General features: G+C 40.8%; 1 long non-coding RNA gene across 1 annotated transcript; it reads right to left on the bottom strand.

Annotated features, from left to right (window-relative positions):
* Positions 1-7,663: 7,663 nt before the first annotated feature.
* LOC147599955 (uncharacterized) lies at positions 7,664-9,515 on the bottom strand. The gene is made up of 2 exons (XR_015259240.1): positions 9,393-9,515; positions 7,664-8,929 (listed from the first exon to the last, which is right to left on the bottom strand). It is a non-coding gene; the product is annotated as an uncharacterized LOC147599955 (long non-coding RNA).
* Positions 9,516-9,684: the final 169 nt, after the last annotated feature.

Genomic DNA, 9,684 nt, shown 5'->3' with positions numbered 1-9,684 from the left:
AATCAGGTTTTTACAGGGGCCTGGCATGACATCATGTGTCAAATGCATTTCTTGTTCTAAAGTGACCAGTAATACAGATAAATATTTTTAAAGAACTGTACAAGAAAAGAAAACACTTTCTATAGCAAGTCTTCATTTTTTTAAAAGATTGATGCTAGAAATAAGTTTAGTGTGTAGATAATAATCACAAATAGATGGATTAACAGGCAGAATGCAGATATTATCAAATGTGATAGGTACATCTACTACTTAGATATCATTACTGTATGTCTTGTGTTATATATAATCATGTGTCTTCATATAAAATGAAGGAGTGAGAGCTGATTGAAGAGAACCAGTTTCACAGAACAAACTGGAACGCTCTGCTTTGATGTATAAATACTTTGACAAAACCAGAACAAAATAGAAAAATTAAGAAATTAATCACAGCTATTATTTTTGGTCCTAAATAACACTCACGAAGAACTTATCACTTTGTTCCTTTTTTCTGTCACGGTTCATGAATTCTCGTGGTCCCAAGTGCGGTGCTCCTGCTGGCAGAGAGGACCTCTCCAGGCATCCACCGGAGGGCAGCTGATCCCGAACCTTGCCATGTCACAAGGCGGTTCAAAAAGGAAAAAAAAAAAAAGAAACTTTAGCCTTCTGTTGGCCATTCATCACACCGATGCCCGTATTTTCCACAGAATATCGTGTACAAAGCAGACATCATAGGAAAATCCATGCAATGTTTTATTTTCCAGCCTTCTGCACAACACCACTAGTCTAGGTCCATCACACAGATAGCTGAAGGGATGTTGTTAAGGTACTGCTGATTCATCCTCAGCTGATGAAACAAGCACTGTTTGATTCCTTACCCTGTTAAGTGATGCTCAGTGTTTACCAGATCAGCTGAGATAGTGAAGAATAATGGTGGGTTTTAAAGTCTCGTGTGCCCCAACTGGCTCTGACATGTCATCTCTTGCAGGACACCTGATTGTGTGACCCCTTTTGCGAAACAGACTCTTAGGAGCATATGAGTTAATATGGTCCACTGCAGTGTAACTAACACAGCAAAGGCAATATTGTCTGCTCTTTTAGTTACAATTCTGTAGCATCTAGTGCAGCAGTTTTGGTCTAAATTTCAGCTGAAGTAATATGAAAAACTTGAACTTACTTACTTACTTTCAGTTTAGAAGCATCTCACTCATTTTGTAAGTGTACAGTAACGTGTCCTGAATTTTTGATAGAAGTCTTGCATGGCTAATCTAACTGCTTAACACATTCTCATTCATTAGATGTAAGAATTAGTGCATTTTTAGGCTAATTTCTTTTACTATAACCCAGCTCCATCTCATTTGTAAAGTAGGAATGGTAGCCAGGAATTTCTACACTTCAAAAGAGATTAGTGAGAGGCAGTTCAACTGAAGAGGAAGAAAATTGTTTGGCAGAACTTGGATGCACAAATCACACTGTTAACAGTCCATAGAAAATCAGCTGACTTCAGCTCTGTTTTGTCTGTCGGAGTTTTCTAGCTGTGGTAGATAAGATTCTAATGAACGTCTATCTTGGTCAAATCAAAGTAGACATGAAAAACATAAAATTTAGATCAGCTTTCCCTTGGGATACAGCCAGTACTTTCCAAAGTGGTATTATGCAAGCCATAAAAGTAAAACCTTACACGTGGCAGTTCAAAAAGGCACATGTGCTGTAATTTCCTTTTTCTATGAATTTAGGGCCCTGAGGATTTTCATTAAGTTACTGATGGGACATGTAATTCTTTGACACAGTGTTGTTGACTAACAAGAAATGGATGAAAGCCTGTTTTTCTGATCACAAAAGCAATCAGACAGCAGATGAGAGAATCTCATTGCTCACAATTCCTCTTCATAGGATCTTCTTCTATTCCTCTTCTTCGTCAGAACTGCACAACTATGCTGTGCCAACAGTCCTGCTGTTCAAGCAGAAGCACAGGAAGACATCCTGATGTCTGCAGCAGTTCCGTGACCAGTCCTGTGTTGGCGCCTGTGCAGTAGGTTAGGCAGGACACCCACACCCCTCGTAGCTGTGGATAATTTGGGGTGTCTTGGGTGGGAGCTACCATCCTTACCCCCATTGCCATGCTGGCACTTCACAGTCTACTGTGTTGTGGCTGTAAGCCCTGTTCAAGAAAAATAGTATGAATATTTATTAAAGAGATGTTCTGAGAAATCAGCGTTCCATATCAAGTATAATGTATGATAATACAGATGAAGAAATACAGCCCAAATATCCCACAGGCCTCACTGTATCCCGAAAGGCTGAGTCCAGCCAGTGTCTGGATTGGGGAAGAGGATGTGGCTATCTGACTGCTCCCACACTGCGTGACTAACGCTGGATTGCATCAGGGCAGTCCAGGAAGCTGGAAATACTTCAGTGAGAATTTCCTATATTACTCACAGTATGCAGTATTAAACAAGTGCATAGGACCTTTCAGTCGTTTGAGGTGAGCTGTATGACTCGTGTCTAACTACATTTTTTTATTATTAAACATCCCAAATACATGGCAGGGAACTCCTCACATCAAGCTGTGCTGTACGCATTTATTATTTACTTTGATTCTCCTTCAAAAATAATTACTTTTCTTTGCCTGGTAGGCTGCACTGTAACGATTTACTTACTGGATAGTAGCTACTGTATATGCTTGGCACTATTTTAAAAAAGGCATCATAGCCAATTAGTTTGATCTTGGAGTTCAGATTATACTGGCTTTATTACCTCGAAAGATCTAATCTTAGCAGGTGCTGAGAGCACTCCAGTTTTAAATGACCTCATACATTTTATATGTCTCAAAGAAAATTGAATGCAGCTGCAGAGTGAAGCAGGTGGTGAATAGCATTTTTTACCAGTACCCATAAACAAATTAATATTAATTTCTTTGGATATTGTTCATACTGCCAAGGCTGATTTTAAATTATGTCTCTGTATCTTTGATTTCTTTATAAAATTATATATTTTTATGTTGTGCAGGTTTGTGGACAAAACTGGCGCCTTTTTTCCCCTGTGGAATCAATCCATTAATAATGAAAATTAGTATGACAATGGAAGTATTTTCTGACAGATTCCAGAGGTGCCTTCTTTGTATTTAAATTTGGGTAGAAACCCTTTGGCATAACAGACCTTTTTGTCTTATTTTTCCCATGTTCTTTATAAAACAGGAGGCAAATTTCTGCTTGAGGTGTAGCACTGGCATATGTTTTATTAAGGATTCCTCAAGATACCAGAAAGTGATTCTGTGAAGTTTTTGCTGGCAGGGGCTAGAAATGGTACAGAACTGATGTTTTCACCTTCTGGAGGGATATTGGGAGTAAATTTTTCAGATAAATCATTGGTCAACCTCAAACTCTACATTAGGAAAAAAGGCTGAAGAGAATGAGAAAAAAAGGTCCAGGATCAAAGTGTGCTGAATGACAAATAAATTGCCTTTTGATTTAATGACGATTGTCGTTTGCTCTAACAACTTCCCTGAGGATCTGGGTGTGCAAGGTACAGAGCAGATCCTGCTTTATTGTAAGGGCAAGTTAAATGGGAAAGAGCTTATACTGGTTGATCCCAAATTGGGTCTTTCAAAATGAAGCAGATTAAAGAAACTCTTTAACCAAAAGTGTTTAAACGGATCAGCTTCATTTTGGTAGCACCAAACTGGGGAGCAACATCACACATAGAGCAGACTGCAGTTCTGAGGGAGCAGCAACTTCTGGTGAAAAATTAGCTGGAGATTACAGTCAGGAACAGGAGGTTATTTGAAGGGGGTGACCCTCTTGAGCTGTCTCAGTTGAAATCAGGGCTGCATGTCTGCGGCCTAACAAGTGAAGCAACTGTGATTACGTAAAAGAACAGAATAAGTAGTTTCCTACTGGAGGGCTTCTGATTTCTAACCTCCAGAGCAAGCATAAAGTTGTCTCCAGACAAGTGCTGAATTGACTAGAAATGCAAGACTGCAAGAGTGCTGAGCAAACAGAAGCTGGCATTAATGAAATATTTACTAGGTGGAAAATTCTTTCACCTCTGTGCAAAGTGAGTGAAATGTAAAAAATAAGGTAGCATAAATGAAAGAAAGACCTAAGATGCTTGTGAGAAACCAGAATCTGCTTAAGAATACACTGAAGTGTATTTCCTGTGTTTTCTGCAGAAAATTATATGATATAGAGTTTCAAGTGCTGGATTCTTGATTGCATTTTTATGACTTGTAGTTGCAATAGTGGAACTGTACAGTAGACTCAAAGCATTTATGAACAACAGGAGTGAATGGTACTGGAAGCCCAAAGCACTAATTTGTTGTTATTCTTCTTAGTAGCATTCTAGCAGACATGCACCAATTACTAATAATGCAGTATTAAGTGTCATGTGTGAGCTGTTAATGCCTGTAGGGCTGCTAGAGCCAACAAACATTTATTTTGTGTTGAAAGCTCTTGGGAGACAAATTGTCATCTTCAGTTGCTCTATCTACTTTGAGTCCACCTTAGAAGTTTTCTTGGAAAGCCTGAGACAAAGATTTCACAATTAGTCAATAAGAGTAAGATGCAAGGATCATGAGGAGGCAAGAGCACAATACCATCTAGAAGAAGCAGAAAGTAATCCTTATTCTTCAGCATTTAAAAAACAGATGATTACTGGAAAACATCCTGCTTAGAAAAGCATTACTTATGGCACCTTAGGATGTATATTTTTTAAAAATATATTTCCTTTCCCTATTGCTCAGGATGTCTCCTGGATCCTGGCATTCTGGTTTCTTTATTCAAGCCTTTTATTTCCTCTCCAAACTCTTTGAAAACTTTTTTTTTTTAATGAGAAATAATTCTTATAAAATCTTTTCTAACTAGACCTTCAGTGTGTTTAGCATAGGCTTTGTTCTGAACACAAATCAGGAACTACCTACTGCATGATCACCTGGATCCTGTCTACTAATGAAGGTTTATTCCAGTTAACCTCAATATGGCTTTCAGCACTGTTACCTGCTCTACTTCTTAGTACTGAGGACCACTTTGATCCAATCTTTTGACCTTTTGACCATCTCTATCTTCAAAGTAAATTTCTCTGACTGGGAATATTGTTTTAGGATTATGTCTGTATTTTCTACTCCCCTTCCCCCATCTTTAGCTTATTCATCATCTTCTTGTGTTTTGAAGTCCACCAAAAGCCTGCATTCAGCGGAGTATGTGAACAGAATCTTTGTTTAGCAAAATGCTTAACTATGTTTTTCAGTCATGTTTGTACAAGTGAGTTAGGAGCACATGTGGTACTGTACTGGGACCAGTTCCTGTCCTTGTGGGGAGCAAGAATTAAGCACAATCTTACTCATTTATCTCTGCAATTCTCTCTCCCCTTCCTCTTAACACTCCCCCTCCCTCAGCTGGGGACAGTATTCCAACAACTGTATGATTTGAATGCAAGACAGCTGTGCCTGAACATGGTAGTTTCCATCAAAACCTCCTGTAAAATGTTGTACTCTGGTTATTGCTAGCAGTTTGGAACAGATAGCCAGATAGGAAGTGTAGGACTCTTAATTAAAATTCACTGTAGCACTAGTCATGCTTTCCATTAGAGTCACAAAAAGTGCTTCTCTCTTAAAAAAAATTAATCTTTTTTCTCTGGTGGCCTCTATACACACATTCTATACAAAGAAAGGCCTGACGGTCTGGGTAAAACGCGTTTTTAAATATTGACTTAATTTTATCTGGTATGGGGCTCCAGTTGACACTTAAGAGTTGTCAATTAAAATCAGCGTAGGCTGTGTAGAGAAGGCCTTTGTAGACAATAGGTCCATCTATGTCAATTGCTGCAAAGTGAGGTTCATGCTAGCAACCCTATATACTGTGCTTTTCTGGGTTTCTTAGGTTGCCTGCACTGTAATGGGCCAAACAAAAATGATGTTAACACACTGCTGTCCCTTTGTCTGCACTTACTTCCTCACAGGTAGACACAGAGTATAGGTAGCAGCACAGAAGAGAGAAAGACAAACATGCTCTCTTCTCAAATGTCCTGTGTTTTGCAGGATGGCCTACGTATGGCATATGGCGGTGTTCTTGGGACACCCTGTGGTGCTTTTTCACTGAAGTACATCTGGCCAAGGATGCATCTCCTACTCTGAAGTACTCTAGTGCAGCTCAAGAGCTAATGTGTCGGGGTTTTGGAGTGAATATGAAATGGCAGACCCTAAGACTCCCCATTTTAGCAATACCTACAGCTTTGAGATACTCCTGTCTTGAGCAGAAACAAAATTGATATTCCTGCCCGGTTGATGCTGGATTCAACTGTGATGGTTCTCGTGTTAATTTGATAAATTAATAAGACCTTTCCTAGTTTCTTACTGTCCAAAGCTGGCTGGAAGGAGCAGGGGTCTTACCTGAGCTAGAGGCAGAAGATTTGGGCAGGTCCCTCCAGTGCAGGCAGAGCTGTGACTGCCCACAGATCCAGCAGAGGGAAGTGTTGTTCTAAAATACCCACCCTGCAGTGAGAGCCTTTTTTGTTAACTGCAAGCCTCATTGTTGCACCAGGAAACCCACGATCTGGAGCGTATGTAGCATGTGATTTATAAATTTTCAGAAGGAGACAAAGAAGCTTTAGCAAACGCCAGAAAGAGCAAGTGTGATAATAATCAGCATGTGCCAGGGACTGAAATTAAATTAGATGGAGAACTATGGAGCTTACATGTGTTTTATGGTAGTATGGCATTTTAGAGGTTAAAGGGTTATGATCTGCCAGTTCATGCTTCAGCTAACTATGAAGCTGTAACCTTTCAGATGGCATCTTGAGAAACAGACGGTCAGAAATGCATTTGGTGGTCACAAGGCAAGTTGTCATAGGGTGCTTTATTCAAAGAACTGGCTCAGCTTTAGATAACTGCTGCCAGCATGATTGTCAATCGAGATGCTGTTGCTCCTGCAACTCTAAGCATTGTTGGAGGGTTAAAAAATAAATACAATATCACCTGTCTGATATTAAACAGAATGCTCAATAGCAAATACTTTAAAATAAATTTTTTACTATAAATGTTCCTCTCTTAAATAGACAGGACTGTGCTATATAGCTTTCCCTTTCTTATTAAATCAGATTTCCCAAAATCGTACCAGTGGAGGGACTGAAGCTGATGCTTAGGACACTTATTAGTCGCACTGAAGATTACCTTTGAAACTGTTCTGTCTTTTGATATTAAAATCTGTGTTTGTAACATCTAAATATCAAGTTAAAAACATTAGGGGATGGCATGATGTGTGAAATGAAACTCAACTTTCCCTGGATTGTCACGCTGTTGTTTTTCAGTGTCTTATAAAGGGCTGTGACAAACAATTAGAAAGGGTGTTAGAGCTTGAAAAACATTTTCCGGATAATGTTGCTTGAAAAAGACTGTAAGAAATTAATCCTAAAATAATTGCACTAAGATAACCCCAAAGAAGAACTTGACTTGCTAGGTACACAGTCAGGAGCTGCACAGAAAAAAAAAAAATAACAGCTGTGGTTTTGAGTAGGCAGTTAGCAAAATATTTCCTTTGCTCAGATACCATCGCTCAGACATTTGTGGGGTGTGATTGATGAGTTGAGTGCTCCCCCTGCGCCTCCCCAGGAGCTACTCAGTAGCAGAGTAAGAAAGAACCAAACCGAGAAAGTTGGGTTGCAATCTTTTGCTGAAGCAATTATGAACCTGAAGTTCAGTCTTAATTCAATATTTTTATTTTTAGCACAAGTAGTTCTTGGTTTTACAATTTAGCACAAATCATTCTCACTCTTAAATTTTAATTAAACATTAATTTGTCTTCCTAGCCTATTGCTGACAAAAAGACAATGTGGCAAATCCTGGAGACAGACTTTTGAATTAGTAGAAAGAAAGATTACAGAGTAAGATGTACTTTTATTTATTTTGCTCACAGAAAGGGGAAATAGTTCCAATAGGGTGAGATGGATGAAAGAATTCCTCAGAGAAGCCCTAACAGAGGGGAAAATTTGCCTTGATGATGAAAATGGAGATACAGTCAGTCAGCTAAGGAGGTGGCAGGACACGAGACAAAAAAGAGTTGGCCTCCTGGGAAGATGGCTGGTCTGCTGTCTGCTGTTTACTAAACCTTACCCACAACTCGACTCCTGGAGCAGTAACTGCAGACAATGCCGCCCTATTGTCATCTTTGTGATGCCAGTAGCGGCTTCTCTGAGGTTAGATTGCTATCAGAGTACATCCCCCTAAGTAGAAATTATCCGCATAAAACAAATACAGACCAGATACATCCTCTGCTACCCTACCAATACGACTGCAAGCTAGTGGAAGACACATGCTGTTTTTATTTGCACCATTCATGTTTGCAGTAGTATTTCTATGTGTTTGGATTAAAAAGTGAGCTTCACTTTTATTTGTAATTAGTTTAACTTTTGGCTCAACAGCAATACTTGTGTTTCAAAACAAGCACATAAAGTCTGTTGTATTTTAATGGTGCTTTTAAGTTGAAATGAATAATAATAGCTAAATGTTTAATGAATATGACCTACAAATTGTTATTTTTTCAAAATTTAGTGTCTGTGCTGTTTAAATAAAGGGGGTTTTTTTTGTACAGCTGAGAAGAAAAGAATTTTGGTGTTTTATGGAGGAAAAGTAATATTTTGAAAACAGAGCTTTTCCATGAAACTGATGACTACACAAACCATAAACATTACTATAGCAGAGCAAGCGTAACAAGTGTAATTATATTGAAAATAGAATTTTGAATAGATTCTTGCAATGGCGTTCTAAGAATGAAACTATGGCAGGAAAATCAGTTGAGTAGATTGAGCTGTTTGTATGACTAAGAGGAGGCAGACGCAGCCCGTTTGTCCCAGTTACTTGAAGAAATCTCGGTAGGAACCAAAATTTTCTTTCAGGCTTTCGTGCAGGTACCCAGCAGAATCAGCCCCTTCGGACACGTGGAGGAGGGAGCTGCGCTGCCCCCTGGAGAAGGAAGTGAAGTAGGAAAGTCAAATGAATCCAGGATTGATTTTTTTAAAAAAAAAAAAAAACATGATGTATATTTTTTAACTTTTTAATATTGTTATCAGGTTTTCACCGGAGCTGAAGAGCCACGGAAGGGTCTTGCCATACAGTAACAGGGATTTTTGCCTGCCCCTTTCAAAAAGGGGGGTGGACGGTGGGTGTGCCTGGCGGGTACGGGGACCGCGCACCTGGGGGGCGCAGCTGGGCCCTAAGCTTGTTCTGAACGCACCCGCGGTAACTTTCCCGAATATCCCCGTCCCGCTTTCCACTCTGCCGTGCTCCCCCGCGGGAGCTGGGTTCATCCCCTCCCGCTGCCCGCACAGCCGCCCCCGGGCCCGCAGCGCCCGGACCCAGCCGAGGCCTCCAGTGCCCAGAAGACAACGCCCCCTCTCAGATGAAGTTTCCTCTTCGCCAGTGTCACCTGCTGTCATTCCGTTTGTTCACGGCCGGTGATAATTGCCTTCTCACTCCTTCCACCTCCTCCCGCTTGCGAGCGGCGCGATTTGCTGCAATGCCAGCACCGAGGGGGCGGTGGCTGCCCCGGCACCGGGGGGCTCTCAGCCGAACCGGGCCCCCAGGCCCGGGAGGGGTCGCCAAGTGTCCTCCGCAGGTGAATGCTGCGGGGAGGGGGCGGAAGAGGGCTGGGCACGACGCTTTTGTCCGCCGCAGCCTCCTCCCGCGCCCCGCGGCCTGGCAGCGGTTCCGCTGGCCGC

Source organism: Chlamydotis macqueenii, chromosome 8, assembly GCF_036417535.1.
Source record: "Chlamydotis macqueenii isolate bChlMac1 chromosome 8, bChlMac1.mat, whole genome shotgun sequence".
Classification (NCBI taxonomy): domain Eukaryota; kingdom Metazoa; phylum Chordata; class Aves; order Otidiformes; family Otididae; genus Chlamydotis; species Chlamydotis macqueenii.
This window is presented reverse-complemented; position numbering and strand designations above follow the sequence as displayed.